An 18006-nucleotide genomic window follows, 5' to 3' on the forward strand; every position below is an offset into this window, starting at 1 on the left:
GTATATATATATGTAATATACAAATATATTTATATATGATATAGTTGGCTGTCAGTGTCCATGGGAGATTTGTTCCACGACCACTGTGGATACCAAAATCTATAGGTGCTCAAGTCCCTTATGCAAAATGACATGGTATTTGCAAATAAGCTCTGTACATCCTACTGTATACTTTAAATCATCTCTAGATTATATATAATACCTCATACAACGTAAATGCTATGTAAATAGTCGCTGTTTCATGGCAAATTCAAGTTTTACTTTTTGGAACTTCTTGAAATTTTTTTCAAATATTTTCCATTTGTGGTTGTTGAATCCGTGGGTACGGAACCAACAAATATGGAGAGTTGACTGTGTAATATATTTGGTGATACACACACACACACACACACTCACATATAGCTTTTATGTCTATATAATTTAAAATATACTCCTGATACACAACCTGGTATTAGAACCACAGTCCTCATCTGATGCATTGCGTGGCCCACACTGCAACAGCACAGGCTATATATTGGGGGGGTGGGTCACATGAAGTAGGGTGGCAGGGTGGGGTGGCAGGGTGGGCAGCTGATACGTGGAACAGAGCCTTGTCTCCACTCGGGACTGGCTCTGATTCTTTCAGGTGATGCTACCCTCTGGCCCAGCTGGGGTTCATTTTGGCTGAGGACTCAACCAAGGCACTCAGGGCTCTTTGCAATGATCTCCAGTCACACTTGCTGGGGGTCATGAAGAAACCCATCTCCTTTTTCTCTTATTCCTTGTCAGGATGGGGTGGGAGGGCAGGATACCCTTCTTTTAATGCTCCTCTCCTAGATTTTGCCCTATAAATACAGCTAAATTGTGACCAGCAGGCACCAGGTCCTGGGCAAAGACTCCTTTAGAAGTTTCTCCCATCCTTAAATTCCTTTCTCCATAGCTCAATTCAGACAAGGAAGAGCTCCTGACTTTGACCCTATCCCTCAAAGAGGAAGCCTGGTTGGGTCAAAACGTGGTGGTACCAGGACAGTGGCTTGAGTGGAATCCTTGTTCTTGACCCAAGTGCCCTCTAAGAACTGAACGAACTGGAATTGGCTAGGGCATTGGGTCAACTCTAAGATTCTGGACTCAACTAAACCAACCCCCCAATTCCCCAGAGCCATAAGTTAAATGCATCAATGGATCCAACTTCCAATGACTTTTTGTACTGGGGGTTGACTCAGGCCTAGACTCAAGCCAGACCAGCTTCTTGGGGTGAAGGTATATAAAGCATCCGCCCAGGTATCTTGCCCTAAGTGAACCAGTTACCCACCACTGCAGCTGAGACAAAATCTGAGACAACTCTTACAGTGAATGCACTTGTAACCAAGGGCTGGGTCACCTCCCCTGAGAGAACGGTAGGCAACACCTAGAGGAGGCAGGCTCTGTTCCAAGGGCTACAGTAGCCAGGTCTTGTTCCACCCCCATCCCTGTGTTTCTACCCTGGCCTCTGCCACATGGTGACTGTCAGGAGAAATAGCTGACTGGGTTGTAGCATGTCACCAGCCAGCCTGAAACCCCATTCAAGAATCAGACTGAGGATATGGCCTTGGGAACAATCTGCCCTGCAGGGTCTTGACTCCTGCTACCAGGACTGCGGTCAAGGGAAAGAAAAGTTGAGGAAGTTTAGTCTGGTGATATGCAAAATCATTTCCTACGCGAGGACCGTCAGGTTCACGATGCAGTCACTGGTAATGGGAAAGACAGTTATCACTCATCAGGAGAGGTGGAGCTGTCAGTCATTCTGCAGTCGGAGGCTTCCAACATGGTCATCAAGACCAAATCTGAATATCCCGTGGCTGGAAAGAGTTTCTAGAGACCATCCAGTTCCTTCCCAGATCCCTAGGACTGTACTTAGAGCTAGGCATTTATAATGCCTAATCATAAATAAGACTGCATAACCCTGAAAGCTCACATTCTAATGTTTAATAACCTTATCACTGGCCTAAATCTAACTTTGACTTTTTAAGTCTTCAGTGGAGCTCTACCTTGCACAAATATGTCTTGGAGATAACCCAGGGGTTATCTGCTCAGTCTTCTCTAATTCTTTGGTCCCTAGAACTCCTTGCAGTTCCCAGTTCCTTCTGCTCCCCACAGCTATGAGGGACGCACTGGGTCTTTCAGCCCTGTAGTGGGTGTTGGACCTGCCTCCAGCAGGCTCCAAAATGGTTGCTTTAAGAATACCAGATCTCCAGTCATACACCTTGAGCTTAAATCCTGGCTCTAACATTTCCTAGTTGCTTGACTTTGGGCCTCAGTTTCCTCATCAATAAAATGGGGACAATGAGAGTCCCCACTTCACAGAGCTGTTTCAAGAACTAATTGAGTCAATGTGTATAAAGTTCTGGACAGAGCCTGGCACCTGGTAAGCACTTGGTCAGTATTATCGGCATTATTAAGGCAGACACTGAGATCCAAGGTCACATTCCTGAGAAGCAGGCACCCAACACACATCCAGCTTTAGGCCTCCAAGATCCTGGAATGCCAGTCTAGAAGGGAGACAGACCACAGAAGTGTGCGTTTCTCTGCCCTTTCTACCTGGGAAAAACCATCTGGGCTACCTGAAGCTGGGGCTTCTAACCACGCTCCCTCCCCAACTCCAGATTTCCCATACATTCTGCTTTGTAGACGCCATCCTACCGGTCAGGAAAACTGGAACAGGCACTGTGGGATCAGAGGAGAGAGAACTCTGAGGAGCTTGCCAAAATGTTTCCTGCTCCTGACATGGGGCAATGCCCACTGTCATCGGGTTACCCCTTCCTGCCTGAGCCCAGGGGGCTGAAGTCACCTGTTTGGAAAGTCTGCAATATTGTTACCCCTTGCCCCCTGGGTTACACACCCAAGTTATCCTGGGATTGCATGGAGGCAATAAGTTCAGGCAGGGAGGCAGGGTTCTGAGGGACTGGAGGAGCCCTGCTGGCGGGTCACAAAGCCCTGGCAGACCCAGCCAATCACCTTCTTCTCATGGTTGACCCAGGATCTGACTCATGGGGAGGCTCAGCCTCCTGAAGCTGAATTTAAAAAGGAGAGATGGGGCAGAAGGAGTAGTTCCAGGGCTGCTGGGGAACACGCCCACTCCAGCAGATCCAGGACAGGGATCTGGACCATGCAGGCTCAGGTAGGAACTGGAGCTGCTCCAGGATTCTGTTCTCATTGCACATTTAGGTCATGTAGCTCTTCCCCAAGATCCTGAACCCTGCTGAGGTCCCAGCCACTGGAGTTCTGAACACGCCTTGCTGACTGTGATCTGAATTCTAAAGAGGCAGGTCCACATAATGGGGCTCTGCCCTTGCAGCTGCTGTCCCAGGGAAGGTGTCCTTTGGGGAGTCCTAGTCAGATTGCTCTATGTGGTCATTACTCAAAGGGTTAATGGGAATCCAGGAGGGGAGTACACAGAACTCCTCACTTGCTAAAATTAATCATTATTCGTAGGGTCTGTGTCGGTGGGCAGGTAGAAAGGCAAACCTTTCTTTCCAGTGGCTCTCTACTGAAGATCTTTAAGTTCCACAAACACTTAACTTTTTAAGCCAACAAACTTTCATGATGGGATCTGCCATCAGAGCAAGATTACCAGCAGCAGACTCCTGGAGCTGTGGGATGTGGGGAAGCCAGGTTGAATGGTAGATGTGGCTCAGCTATGGGCTCTGCCACTCACTGCCCGTGAGACTTTGAGCCAAGTATCGAGTTGGCCAAAAAAGTTCATACTGATTTTCTGTAACATGCTGTGGAAAACCCAAATGAATTCTTTGGCCAACACGATAGTTTGAAGTATCCAAGCCTCAGTTTTCAGGTCTGAAGGGTCAGGATGATTCTCTTGAGCATGGCGTAGCTGTGGGTTTAATAAGATACCTCGTCTTTGGGAACCAGAGGTTCATCATCTCCCCACTTTGGGGGTTGAGCAACCTTGATGACAGGCAGAGGATGATCGATGTGTCTGACTCATGTTCTTCTTCCCAGGACCCTGGCAAACTCCCCACAGAGCTCCAATCAGGTGCCTGAGGAGGGGGAGAGTAGGGGCAGGTGTGGCTTTAGGTTGTGGTTCTTCGGCAGCTATGCTGGCACTCTGGTGCCCGTTTCTTTCCTTCACTAGTACTAGCCTGGGGCCCTGGACACAATAGCTGCTCAATAAACACTGCTGGATGAATGAATAAACGGGAGCAGCTGAACTGCAGTGTGGGTTTCAGGTGGCAGGTGGGTTCAGAAAGGGTGGTTTTCTGGCCATATTGCCTTTCTGTTGACCACAAGGAGCAGGAGAGGAGAAAACAGGCTGCACCTGCTGGCCACATCCAACCAAATGCAGCCTGAAGCCCCTGTATGCTCAGCAAGAGATTGAAAAAGACCTCTTCCTCTGATACAAGGAAAAGAGAAACGAGGTGAAGTGATAGTCCCTCAGTCGTGTCTGACACCATGGACTATGGCCCGCTAGGCTCCTCTTATCCATGGAATTCTCCAGGCAAGAATACTGGAGTGGGTTGCCATTCCCTTCTCCAGGGGATCTTCCTGACCCAGGGATCGAACTTGGGTCTCCTGCATTGCAGGCGGATTCTTTACCATCTGAGCCACAGGGGAAGAAGCCCATATAGCTGCCAGACTCCCCAGAACAGGGCTCTGGGACGGTTCTGAGAACAGAACTTGATACCTGTTGGGAGGATGCCCCAGTTGGGACTGGCTCTCAGTCCAGCTCTGTGCACACTTCAGGGGAGGGGTATGCTAGCCCACCTGCAGCCTGAACGTCGAGAGGGAGGGGGCTGCAGCAGCAGCTGGGATGCGTGGGGTAGAGAACATTTGTGTCTGCAGCCCTAGTAGGCTTGCTGTCTCCTTCCTGATCTTTCATGCTTCAAAAGCAGCTCTGGTCTTTGGGGGCACATTCAAATCATGTCACTTAATCTTTTCACAGGCTGTTTCTTCCGACCGTCTGTATGGCTGACAGTTGTCATCTGGCCAAGCGGCATGTTCTCCCCTCCTCTGAAACTGGATTCTATGAATCATTCAGTCTACTCTCCCTCCAGTCCAGGCCCAGGCCTTTCTCTGCTCTCAGAGCCCCTCTCCAATTCCCCCACCAGAACCAATCCACCAGTTTTATTTCCTGGCCTTTTATTAAAAAAAATACTTTTGTAGCAAGTATTATTATCAAACTCCACTCATTGGGCCAGCAACCCTTGTGGTGTTAGAGAAAAACTTGCCTCTCACATAGCACACCACCTATACTTGTGAGTTCATCAGCCAGCGGCCTCAGCTCCAAGCTCTAATAATGTGCATCTCCTTGCCTTTTGGACAGGCTGCTTATTTCATATTCTGACCTTTCCACCAGCAGGTCTACCTGACGATGTCCAAAACAAACCTGGCAACGCTCAACATCTGAGTCTCTTCCTCTCCTGCAGACTCTCATTCTTCACGTCCCCAAGACTTTACCTGCCCCCACTGCAGGCAACAGTCATTCCCCCTCAATGAGGATGTGCAGTGAGGGGTACCTTCAGGCTTGTCCGCCTTCAGATAGCTTCTCTCCTGATCTACCATGGTGCTTGATGTTGCCACCACAAATGTCACTCTTGTGAATTATATAGCATTTGTCTCCAAAAAACCTTAGTTATTACCTCAATTTTAAATATGAAGAGATGAAGTTTCTGGGTTCAAGCTACTCACTAAGATTTAAGATCAACAACTGGTGAGGCCAGACCATGAACCCAGGCCATCTGCACCCAAATCCTGTGCTCCTCCCACATCATGGCACTGAGGCAGGAAGACTGACTTGATTTTGCACAGTGCTAGTGCAGGATGGGCGGAGAAGGCAATGGCACCCCACTCCAGTACTCGTGCCTGGAAAATCCTATGGACGGAGGAGCCTGGTAGGCTGCAGTCCATGGGGTCGCTAAGAGTCAGATACGACTGAGCGACTTCCCTTTCACTTTTCACTTTCATGCACTGGAGAAGGAAATGGCAACCCACTCCAGTGTTCTTGCCTGGAGAATCCCAGGGACAGGGGAGCCTGGTGGGCTGCCATCTATGGGGTCGCAAAGAGTCAGACACGACTGAAGCGACTTAGCAGCAGCAGCAGCAGTGCAGGATGGGGCTGCTCTGGCCGGTAAAGAATCTGCCTGCAATGTGGGAGACCTGGGTTTGATCCCTGGGTTGGGAAGATCCCCTGGAGGAGGGCATGGCAACCCATTCCAGTATTCTTGCCTGGAGAATGCTATGGACAGAGGAGACTGGAGGGCTACAGTCCACGGGGTCGCAAAGAGTCGGACACTACTGAGTGACTAAGCACAGCACAGCGCAGGATGACTTGTCCCGATTTCGGCTCCTGAGCATTAGGAGAAAGGAAAGGAAATGTCAAAGGTTTTCTACTTTATATTTCTCTTTCCAAGCTACTGCAGCGCATTGCTCACTCAGCAAGGGTTTATTGACCATTTCTGTAATGTGCTAATCCCTCCACGAGGTACCATGAGGACACAGGATATTTTAAATCATGGGTCTTCTCTTCAAGGAGCCTTTGTTTGGTTGAAGAAACAAGAGTAACTCATAAAACAGCACAAGATTCCACAAACCAGAAGATATGAAGCACTAACTTGTGCGAGTGCATTTGGCTTTTAAGTGCTCCAGGAGAGTGTAGAGGATGAGAGGGGCCTTAGTAGTTAAATGGCTTCTGGGGAAAAGTGGCACCAAATTTAAGACTTTAAAGATGGTAGGATGTTAGAGAGAAGTGAAGAGAAAATGGAAAATTTGGGACATGGGAAACATGTTTACGATTACTTTCCTTTGAAAAATGAGCATGAGACCAATGATCAAATCTTAGAGGAATGTTACAGGATGTGATCAAGAGAGGAAATGGAAGAGGCAGGTGGTGTCCCTGGTGCCAAGGGAGCGACCAGTTTCGATGAGGAGGTTACCTGCCCTGTTTAATGAAGTTACCAGACCTTGGATGGAGAAGTAGTCATTAGATTGTGCAAGGAGAAATGATGAAACTCTGAGTCGTCATGCTGGAGTGTGAGGACTGAATCTCGACCTGAAGACGATTATGGAGACCCAGATGATTTGCCTGAGGATGCGGAGGAGAGAAATCAGGGGCTTGTCACCAAGGCCGGTGGGTCTGCTGCAGCACGGCAGGTGGACTTGACAGCTTGCGAGGTGACCACCTTGCTTCTTTCAGCAAAATCTGGAAAAGTCACATCCTATCCTTAAATTCTAGGTTGTATCTGTCTAAGGAGGCTCATGAGTGCAATCTCATGGTCTTTCTAAAGTTTTACAACATGGTATCGTGAAAGAATGGAGAAGGCAATGGCACCCCACTCCAGTACTCTTGCCTGGAAAACCCCATGGATGGAGGAGCCTGGTGGGCTGCAGTCCATGGGGTTATGAAGAGTCGGACAGGACTGAGCGATTTCACTTTCACTTTTCACTTTCATGCCTTGGAGAAGGAAATGGCAACCCACTCCAGTGTTCTTGCCTGGAGAATCCCAGGGACGGCGGAACCTGATGGGCTGCCATCTATGGGGTCGCACAGAGTCGGACACGACTGAAGCGACTTAGCAGCAGCAGTAGCAGCAGCATCATGAAAGAAATAAGGGAATGAACAAGAAATTCAACATAATAATGTCTTAACTAAGTTGAACATTTGGAGAATGTTTTAAATATGAATATACTGTTATGTTTAACTGCGGTTAACCAAACCCCCTTTTGGGGTTTAGTTTTGAAAATTACTCTATTAAAGTAGGGTTACTAAGGACTTTACAGAGCCTCCGATTCACTTACTCACTGATCACCGTTTGTGGAGTGTGTGTTTCAGGCACTGAGCCTGGCATAAGGCCTATAGGAAGGAAGGGGACCTACTCTGTGTCCTTGAGGATTTCATAGACTAATCGGGGAGCTAGACAAGTGGACGAAATAAGCAAAGGGTGACACATTACACTACAACCCCAGACGCAGGAAAGGCATGCTGCTGGAGTAACTCTGCTGTCTGGGTCAGGGCTTCTAGAAAAAGCATAGTTTGAGTGGGGTCTTGAAGAAGCAGCTTATCAAGCAAACAAGAGTCAAGACAATGGAGGAACAGACTGGGAGGAGGGAGCGGATTTTGAATAGTTTACCCCAAAACGCGTGCTGGAGGCAGAAGAGGATGTGGTTAGTGGTAGAAGCTACACGCAAGAGCTCCATAAGAGAACTGGGAGTTATTTCATCCTGGGAGAAGCTCATCAAGGGGTTTTTTTCCCCCCCACGTATACAAGATATTTGTAACAATGCAAAAATATCCCTAACACTACTATAGTTAAAATAGTTGAGCATCATTTCCAGATCAAAAATACAGCAAATGAAATTATAGTGCTTAGAAACTGCATTAAATGTATAACTCTTGGGGCGTTAGCTTTTATTATCTTTTCTGGCAAAAACTGAAGCGATTTCCAAGTGCTCCTTGTAGAAATCAAGTGTCCCTCCAAATTTTTGTCAACTCTTTATTTTAAAATGATTTTAGACTCACAGCTGCAAAATAGGACAAAGAATTCCCATGTATCCTCGTCCAGCTTCCCCAATAACATCTTACATAACAATTGTTAAGGCCAGGAAATTGACGTTGGTACATTATTTACTGAGTTACAGACCTTATTTGGATTTCATAAGTTTTTACACACCCTCTTATTTTGCTGCTGCTGTTGTACAGTCTAAGATATGTTATCACATGTATAGATTCATGTCCCGAGGACACAGACTGTTCCATAACCTCCAAGAAACTCCCTCATGCTACCCCCTCATAGGCATGCCCTCCTCCAACTCTGATCCCTGGCAACCAGAGATGTGCTTTCTATCACTATAATTCTGTAATTTTAAGAATGTTATAGAAATGGGGGCTTTCCTGGTATCTCAACTGGTAAAGAATCCACCTGCAATGCAAGAGACCTTAGTTCGATTCCTGGGTTGGGAAGATCCACTGGCGAAGCGACAGGCTACCCACTCCAGTATTCTTGGGCTTCCCTGGTGGCTCAGCTGGTAAAGAATCTGTCTGTAATGTGAGAGACTTAGGTTTGATCCCTGGGTTGGGAAGAACCCCGGAGAAGGGAGTGCTTCTGGAGTACTTCTGGTACCACTGGAGTGGCGACCCACTCCAGTACTCCAGTGTTCTGGCCTAGAGAATTCCATGGACTGTATAGTCCATGGGGTGGCAAAGTATGGTCCAAGTACATTGCTGAATAATGGTGCAAGTGTGGACATACCACGGTTTATCCATTCACCCACTGAAGGACATCTGGGTTGGTTCAAGTTTTGGATGATTATAAAAAACCCTATGAGAACCTTCCTCAGCTTTTCTTGCTTTGTTCATGACAGTCTCGCTTTGGCAGTTCAGTTCAGTTCAGTTGCTCAGTCGTGTCCGACTCTTTGCGACCCCATGAACCGCAGCACGCCAGGCCTCCCTGTCCATTACCAACTGTTGGAGTCTATACCCAAACCCATGTCCATTAAGTTGGTGATGCCATCCAACCATCTCATCCTCTGTCGTCCCCTTCTCCTCCTGCCCTCAATCTTTCTCAGCATCAGGGTCTTTTCAGATGAGTCAGCTCTTTGCATCAGGTGGCCAAAGTATTGGAGTTTCAGCTTCAACATCAGTCCTTCCAATGAATACCCAGGACTGATCCTTTAGGATGGACTGGTTGGATCTCCTTGCAGTCCAAGGGACTCTCAAGAGCCTTCTCCAACAACACAGTTCAAAAACATCCATTCTTCGGTGCTCAGCTTTCTTTATAGTCCAACTCTCACATCCATACATGACCACTGGAAAAACCATACCCTTGACTAGACGGACCTTTGTTGGCAAAGTAATGTCTCTGCTTTTGAATATGCTGTCTAGGTTAGTCATAACTTTCCTTCCAAGGAATAAGTGTCTGTTTATTCCATGGCTGCAATCACCATCTGCAGTGATTTTGAAGCCCCCCAAAATAAAGTCAGCCACTGTTTCCACTGTTTCACCATCTACTTGCCATGAAGTGATGGGACCGGATGCCATGATTTTCGTTTTCTGAATGTTGAGCTTTAAGCCAACTTTTTCACTCTCCTCTTTCACTTTCATCAGGAGGCTTTTTAGTTCTTCTTCACTTTCTGCCATAAGGCTGGTGTCATCTGCATTATCTGAGGTTACTGATATTTCTCCCAGCAATCTTGATTCCAGCTTGTGCTTCCTCCAGCCCAGCATTTCTCATGATGTACTCTGCATATAAGTTAAATAAGCAGGGTGACAATATACAGCTTTAACGTACTCCTTTTCCTATTTGGAACCAGTCTGTTGTTCCATGTCCAGTTCTAACTGTTGCTTCCTGACCTGCAAACGGGTTTCTGCTTTGGCAGAGATCGCTCCAAACTTTTCTGTCCTCTGGAACTACAAATCTGACTGGGTTCTGTAGGTGGCGGACCTAAGCAATAGGTTGGGGAGGAGCTGAGAAGACACAAGTATACAAGCAACTCTTTGGACTGACTATTCCAAAAATTATGGGTTTGTCTCAGTTTAAACCTAAGTTTGTGCCCCTCAAGGCCAGGCTCCTACTTCTGGTATGGTATGGCTTCCATACCATAACCCAAGTCTGTGAACTCATCTTTCTAGATGCATGATTTCAGCAAGGATACTTGGGGATCACAGTGGCAGTTCAGGCAGCCTTTAATTTGAACAAAATTGGTGGCTCAGACGGTAAGGCGTCTGAATGCAATGCGGGAGACCTGGGTTCGATTCCTGGGTCAGGAAGATCCCCTGGAGAAGGAAATGGCAATCCACTCCAGCACTCTTGCCTGGAAAATCCCATGGACAGAGGAGCCTGATAGGCTACAGTCCTTGGGGTCACAAAGAGTCGGACACGACTGAGTGACTTTCACTTTAAAACAAAAGGGGAACAAAGCTTCAAACATCCAATTGATTGCAGGAGCATTGGAGCTGAATCCATTAAGGTTCAGAAAGACCTGTCTAAATTTCTACCCAACTTGCACAAAATCTTCTTAAATCAGAAGCCAAGGAAAGACTAAAACAGTCAAAAGCATAACAGAGAAAGGACTCATCGTACCTTGAACAAGAAAGTCTTCATAATGTGTGGGGATACAGATTTACTCACGACCTTGGGGTCATAAATAGGATAGTAATTTCCTGACCAGAACAAATACTCTTTCATCTCTAGTGCCTCCTGAGGTTGCATATTTTACAGTCACCGATTCATGTTCTGCTTCTTTAGTGTTCCTTTAGGTCAAAACAGTCAATATTCGTTTGCCTCTTTTGGGGAAAATCAACAATTTACCTGGACTGTTATACCTAAAAGATTTACGGAGGCAATTCTTACTTTTCACAAGTCCCCAGACACAACCTCAAGGATCTTAAAATTTCCCTGTGATTCTTTATGCGGTTGACCTTCGTGTCTGACTCTTTGCGACCCCATGGACTGTAGCCTATCAGGCTCCTCCATCCATGGCATTTTCTAGGCAAGAGTGCTGGAGTGGCATGCCATTTCCTTCTCCAATGATGAGAAAAGCTCTAAGACTGATTCTAGCTAGCTATTGTTCTCTTTCAGAAAGAGCATAATGTGTTTTGTGTGTGTGTGTGTGGCCGCCCCGTGTGACATGCAGGATCTTAGTTCTCTCTGACCAGGGATTGAACCCATGCCCCTGCAGTGGAAGCACAGAGTCTTAACCACTGGAATGCCAGGGAAGTCTCAAAGCGCATAAGGTTTTTTAAGAGAAGTTACAATTTTGTCCAAGTAAAGTTCATTATGCAGGCATGATTTATCCCAGAAAGGTAAATTCTTTACTTCTGATTATAGGCCATTTAGAGAGTTCCAACTTTTCTGAAATTATGACACTTACAACTTAACCACGTCCTTGGTATTCAAGTCCCTTCCTCGGGAATCTCAATATGAAGAGGCCTTTTGTGAGTTAAATTAGCCCTTCAGCAGCCTCCTACTCTGGGCTCACCTAATTATCATAAACATTTCTGTCTGTGTTTGTGAGATCTGGACAAACTGTCGGTGTTATGAGTCACTTTCATGGGACTCATCAGACATCAAGTCTACCGCAGACTTCTCTTGACTGTGGCAAGGCCTGCCTACTCAGCTCTCTTAAGGGAATTAGCCCTCGTGGCTAAGCTAGTGGGGGCTTTTGTCCACTTGGTTTCAGGGTGTCCTTTACATCTGATGATCCTTCATGCTGTACAGTGTTTGTAGCTCACTGAAAATACATGTGTCTCAGTAGGCAGGCTTATCCCCAGTGAAATCCTATTATGTTCTCTCCCACATACTTCAATTCACTGTAGTATTTCTTCGAATTTTGCTGCTCTACTTTTACATGTCTTGTTCTCAACGAGGTCATTTTGGTCTATTGGTTTCTGCTCTAGGAAAAAGAGACTGCTGGATAATTCAAGGAGAAAAACTGGATCTTGATTTAAGAAACAAAACTTTGGCCACTCAAGGGGAGGCGGCCTTTCTATTCTTGTAACGCCAAAGGTCTTTTTTAGACCTCACATGTACATAAACATATTCTTCCTTTCTTTTTCCTCATGGTGGTAATAACTGAAGGTGGCTTGCCCTCAGAGGGACTCAGAGAACTCAGTGTCCTTAGGACAATGCTTCTCACACTCTGCATGCCACCTCTCTGGAGGTCAAGGTAAGGTCATGATGGGACCATCTAAATAGCATCCTTATCATTTCCTTCCTGGAATCACGATGCTGGAGTTTTCTCTTAGTCTGGATGGCGGTAGTGTGGTGGTGGGGCCTGGTCTCACTGAACACAGACTCACTTGGGTTCATCAGTCATTTATTTGTTCACACATGAATCTCTGCTTCCATGTATGAGTAATGAAGCACCTACTGTGTGCACAGACATGACCTGGCCAGAGGAATCCTTCTTTCAGCCCTAGATGACTTCTCATTTGAGGAGGAGGGCTGTACGCAGTGGTTAACTGCTGACTAGTTAATAACTATCTCGAAGGGATGTGCAGGGATAAGTCACTTTTCTGGCTGCCTCCCCAGGAAACTGCAGCATGTCCCAAAAGCAACTTCATATGATTAAAATCCCCCCTCCACCACCAACAGGCAGAATCTACCAATTCTGTCTTCTCAGCCTTCTCTCTGTTACAGATGATGAAATAGGTATGGAAGGCCACCTCACCTGAGGTACCTCATGATGTGGGGGTGTAGGGCTGTTTCAAAAGAGGCCAGACCCCAGAAGCACCTCAGTCCCATGCAAGCCAGGATGGCCTTGACTTAGAACTAAGATGGGACAAATGATGACTCTGGAGTGGCAGAAAGGACTTTCAAAATAAAGGTAGATGAATGAGGCACGTGCCCAACATTACAAGTCCTCTGCAGGATTCGTCAGGACAGGGACCTGCATCTGCCACCTGGAAGCACAGGAAGCCCTGCAGACCCGCACCTCTGGGGAGGGGCTGGCTGAGGTTCTCAGCGTCCCTGCTCTGGGCTCCCAGAGGCTGTGGGTGCTTCAGTCTGGTCAGGGCTAGTGCAAAGATAAATCCACGTGATGGTCCTAGGATAACAGCTCAGTGACAAACAAAAACCTGCCGTTGTGAGTGCAGGGGACTGTACTCCATTAAACATGGTTGGTGAGAGTGGATTCAGTACAATCTCTTTGAAGGGCAATTTGGCCAAAAAATGGTATTAAAAGCCCTTCACATTTTTTGTATACTTTTCCACCTTAATTCTACTTATAGAATTAAGAAATTTTACACTAAATCAATAATTATGGGTATACATAAAGCTCTTATGGTCTTCTCTGGTGGCTCAGACAGTAAAGAATCCACCTGCAATGCGGGAGACCTGGATTCGATCCCTGGGTTGGGAAGATCCCCTGGAGGAGGGCATGGCAACCGACTCCAGTATTCTTGCCTAGAGAATCCCCATGGACAGAGGAGCCTGGCGGGCCATGGTCCACGGGGTTGCAAAGAGAGTTGGACATGACAGAGTGATTAAGCACAGCACATAAAGCTTTTATAATAAAGAAAAACTGGAAACAAGTGAAATGATCAACAACAATGAATTGTTAAACTAATCATGGTACATCTACACTATGTAGCTGCTCAGGACAATGGTGCTGTAAAAGAATATGTAGCGACTCTTTGGCATCGCTCGCTGGCTGGCTGGCTTAGCACCCACTTCCGACACCCGTTCCCCTCGCCTTTCTCTACTAGAGAGGCCAGAAAAATGAAACACTTGTTTCCCAGCCTCTCCTACAACTAAGAGCCACCTTGAGACATAAGGTAAAACAGGCTACTTAGCTGGGCTCTCCTTGATGACATCCTTGAATTGTTCTCCCAGCCTGGATCTCCTACTTTCAGACTCTTGTCATATGAGGAACATATTCCTATTGTTTGTTTAAGCCACTCTTGGTTTGTTTTAGGATTTGCTATTACCTGTACCCAAACATAATCCCAACTGAAAGACATGGAGAGATGTTTACAATATATTAAATCGAGGGAAAGTGTTACAGAGCAGAAGTATACCCACAGGCATAGGAGAATAACATGAAGGTGTATTCTAAAATAATAATTGTAGTTCTGTCTGAGTGGGGGGTTATAGGGGATTTTGATTTCCTTCTTTGGGTTTATCTGGATTTTCTAAATTATCAAACATGGATAATTCCTGTGGCAAGGAAAAAGCTCAATAAATTAAAAAAATAATAATAAATATATATATATTTTAAAAACAGGGTAGAGAAGTAATGAAAAAACTTGTGGTCAGGCAGCAAGAAGTCTTAGACAATAGCTGCCGAAATAATCATTTTACAGCTTCTATTACTGTCTGGGTGGTTCAGGCTCCCTGGAGTGGTGTTTCTTACCCTTTCTTGCTGGTTTCTCTGGTTTTGAAAGGTCCCCACTGGGTTCTAACCAGGCTCGCTGAGGCCCACCTCCACCAGCAGGGTACCATCCTCAGGGACAACCCACGAGGCCACACGGGCTCTGAGCACTTTCAACGCATCTTTCTCTCCTCTTCACTGAGGGGCTTGCTTCCCATCCCCTAACTTCGTCTCATTTCTTGCTCTCCCCTAGGCTTCTTGGCAGAATCAAATGAGACAACTTATCTAAAAGTACTTTGTACAGTATAAAGTGTAACAAAGTGTAAGTTGTTTTTCTTATCTCTGTCCTTTCTGCCTCTTCTCCCTCCCTGCTTTCACTCTTTTCTTTCTCTTCTTCCCTTGTTCCTTTTCCCATCCCCTCCCCCTGCCACGGTATAACAAGGACACGAGGAGCCTGCACGGCCTTGAACCTGGACTTCTGCCATATTTCACATGATCCTGTCCTGTACTTATTTGCTTACAGGCTTCTTGCCCTTGCTCAGCAGTGAGCTCCTTGAGCAGGAACCATGTATTTCGACCCCCAGAACCTTCTAACACCTGGCTCACAGTACACTCCTGGAAAATGTTTGCCTGATATCACTGAAGTACGTTTTTAAGATTGTTTTGTTATCTGGATAAAGCACAAACACTCACTCAGTAATGTCAGTGTAAAATCAGTCTTCCATCTAAGTAAGTAGAAATGTGTTACCTGCATCTAAAAAATTAAAGTCTCACAGAGCATTTTTAAGAACTGAGAATTGACAAGATTAGCAGGTTGGAAAAACTAATTTTCTTCTTCCAAACTGCAGTATTGATAAATGTATTTAAAACCGAATGGGAACATTAATGATAACGTGGAAACAAACATTTCATGGTAAAATATTAAAACTAATTTATAGTTTAAATTTGTTATACACTAAAATGCCAAAAAAAAAAAAAAAAAAAAAACAAACCCTGCAAGGAGCCATGAAATGCCACATTAAAAGAACATGTATTTGAATCCAATCCAGCATCTCCCATTCTGGCCAAATTGTCAAACCATTTTTCTCATCCATCTCATCCTTTCCAGTCTCTCTGACATCATCGTTGTCCAAACTGTGACTTTGTGACTTGATGGTATTCCTGCCTTTAGTTTCCTTTAAACTTTTTCACCCCTCATTGCAGGACAAACTTTCTAAAAACATCGCTTTAATCACCCCGAGCCATGTGTGGTAAGTCTCTTCAGTCATGTCCAACTCTTTCCGACCCTATGGACTATAGCCCGGCCGGCTCCTCTGTCTTTGGGAGTCTCCAGGCAAGAATCCTGGAGTGGGTTGCCATGCCCTCCTCCAGGGGACCTTCCCCACCCAGGGATCGAACCCACATCTCTTATGTATCCTGCACTGGCAGGCAGGTTCTCGACCACTAGCGCCACCTGGGAAGCCCTTTAATCCTCCCACCCCCTGCTAAACCTCCAGGGGCCCTTCACACGTATGCGTATTCTATAGCATAAAAACCAGACTTCTTGCGCTGGTGCTCACAGTTCCACTCCACTCCTTCCCTCCCATTCTTTCCTTTGGATTCTCCATTCCTTAGACTCTCAGCCTCAGACTGGTGCTCTCTTCCCACCAATCTCCCTTACACTGAAGCTCTGCTAGCCCTGATTGTACCCAGATGCCTTCTTCCTTTTAAGGTGAGGCTCCTGTTCTGTCACTTTCTCAACCACAGCTGACAGAGTCAGGATCCCAGATTGCTGTAATGGGATAATGGCCAAGAGGCTAAACCATTCAAAATACACGAGATTCTGCATTTGGATCTTATAAAACCAAATCTAAAGAAATGATGTGGCAGGGAACATAAGGATCTGCAAACAGTGTGCAAACATGTAAGGGGTTTGAACTGATGGCAGCTCCATGGGAGTTGCCACTGTGCTGGGACTGACAAAAGGCAATGGTGGCAGAGGCTGGGGAAGAGGACCCCACTGACTGAGCCCATCGTGGCCCTGACCTACTGTGTATATTATTTACCTCACTTCTCACAACATGGAGAGTACCCTGGGCTGAGGGTACCATTAGCTCCATTTTCTGGGCTTCATATCCACTACTTTGCAGACTACTATTGAAGTAACCCCTGATTTGATGTCTTCCATTGCCCTCTAGCCGAAGAAGGCAATGGCAACCCACTCCAGTACTCTTGCCTGGAAAATCCCATGGGCGGAGGAGCCTGGTAGGCTGCAGTCCCTGGGGTCGTAAAGAATCAGACACGACTAAGCAACTTCACTTTCACTTTTCACTTTCATGCATTGGAGAAGGAAATGGCAACCCACTCCAGTTTTCTTGCCTGGAGAATCCCAGGGACGGGGGAGCCTGGTGGGCTGCCATCTATGGGGTCGCACAGAGTCAGACACGACTGAAGCGACTTAGCAGCAGCAGCAGCAGCATTGCCCTCTAGCATGTTCCCCATGATGGACACCCGTCTGCCTCTCCAGCCTCCCATTACCACACCCGCTCCCCACCCCACGTTCCAGCTCTAAGGCACTGTGCCAGGCCAAGTCAGACTTCAGTGTTATTCGTTCACACTTCTGTTGGAAATGCCTTTCCTTCCTTGCCACTGATCTTCACTTGGAAAGTGTCAGCTTAACCTCCAGATTCATCTCAAGTGTCAGTTCCCTGATTCTCACCCTCTTCTGCTGGGCTGAGTTAGGTTGGCCTTCTAGGAGTTTCTCTTATACATGCTGGTGCACTTCTAACACAGTAATTATCTTTTCCTTCCACTTCACCACGACCTTTCTGAGGGCTGGGATTAAGTCTCCATATCCCTATTGTCCTGTGTGGCACCCACCACTCGGTATGTTCTTAGATGTTAGCAGAACTACACTGAGGCTTGGAGAGCTTAAGTAACTTGTCCAAGGTAACAGAGCTGGTAAGAACAGAACTAGTTTGAAGCCAGATACCTGATTATAAAGTCCTTCTTCTAGGATGAAAAAATGATAATATTGCTCCCCTTATCAGACCACACCTGGAATACTGAATTCAGTTTCAGGAAGCAAACTTTTAGAATAACATTCATGAGCAGGGGTAGGTTTGAAGGAGAGTGACCATCATAGTGGATGCAGTGAATATACTCAAATCCAGGTCACGTGAAGATCTGATGGAGAAACTAGGGGTTTAGTTTAGAGATGGAAGAAAAACCCAGACTGATCCGAGAACC

The 18006-nt window shown here is 46.3% G+C and overlaps 1 protein-coding gene and 1 non-coding gene across 3 annotated transcripts in view; both read right to left on the reverse strand.

Moving 5' to 3' along the window:
• Positions 1-18006, reverse strand: part of MAPRE3 (microtubule associated protein RP/EB family member 3) — a 55263-nt gene that overhangs the window by 10508 nt on the left and 26749 nt on the right. The gene's annotated exons all lie outside the window — the stretch shown is intronic.
• Positions 5129-5278, reverse strand: LOC128057072 (small nucleolar RNA SNORA62/SNORA6 family). The gene has a single exon (XR_008200257.1). It is a non-coding gene; the product is annotated as a small nucleolar RNA SNORA62/SNORA6 family (small nucleolar RNA).

This window comes from Budorcas taxicolor, chromosome 11, assembly GCF_023091745.1.
Source record: "Budorcas taxicolor isolate Tak-1 chromosome 11, Takin1.1, whole genome shotgun sequence".
NCBI lineage: Eukaryota > Metazoa > Chordata > Mammalia > Artiodactyla > Bovidae > Budorcas > Budorcas taxicolor.